We start from the raw sequence: 748 nt of genomic DNA, 5'->3' as shown, positions 1-748 counted from the left end.
AAATGGAGATATTAAGGACTAAACTAAAAGGATAAAAAAACAAAGATAAATAAACGCAATAAGAAAACGACGATAAGTAATACATAAATACATAAATAAATAAATAAATAAACATATAAATAAATAAATAAGTAAATAAATAAATAAATAAACAAATTAAAAATAAAAAACAAGCAGTAAGAAATAAACAAATACAATAAAATGCAAAGAAGCAAAACCAAGAAGGTAAATATGCATATAACCATTGCTGTTGCTGCTCGTCAGCAGCAGCAGCAGCAGCAGCAGCAGCAGGTCTTGCAGCAGCAGCAGCAAGCCTTGCAGGAGCAGCAGCAGCGAGAATTGCAGCAGCAGCAGCAGCAGCAAGCCTTGCAGCAGCAGGAGCACCAGCAGCAGAAACAGCAGTAGCAGCAGCAAGCCTTGCAGCAGCAGCAGCAGCAGCAGCAGGAAGCCTTGCAGCAGCAGCAGAAGCAGCAGCAGCAGAAGCAGCAGCGGAAGCAGCAGCAGCAGCAGCAGCAGCAGCTGACCTGGCACCATAGCGCTGTATAGAACTTCTGTGGTTTCTGTAACGAGCAGCAGAGAGACAGCAGAGACGGGGAGGTCAGCAGGTGAGCTGCTGCTGCTGGTGGTATCATCTGCTGCTGCTGCTGCTGCTGCTGATGCAGCAGAATCTTTGGCGAGTATAGATCTTAAGACTGCTGCTGCTGTCTTGTCTGTTGCTGCAGCAGCTGGTGCTGCTGCTGCTGCTGCT

Source organism: Eimeria mitis, genomic scaffold, assembly GCF_000499745.2.
Source record: "Eimeria mitis Houghton genomic scaffold, Emh_scaff4509, whole genome shotgun sequence".
Lineage (NCBI taxonomy): Eukaryota > Apicomplexa > Conoidasida > Eucoccidiorida > Eimeriidae > Eimeria > Eimeria mitis.
This window is presented reverse-complemented; position numbering follows the sequence as displayed.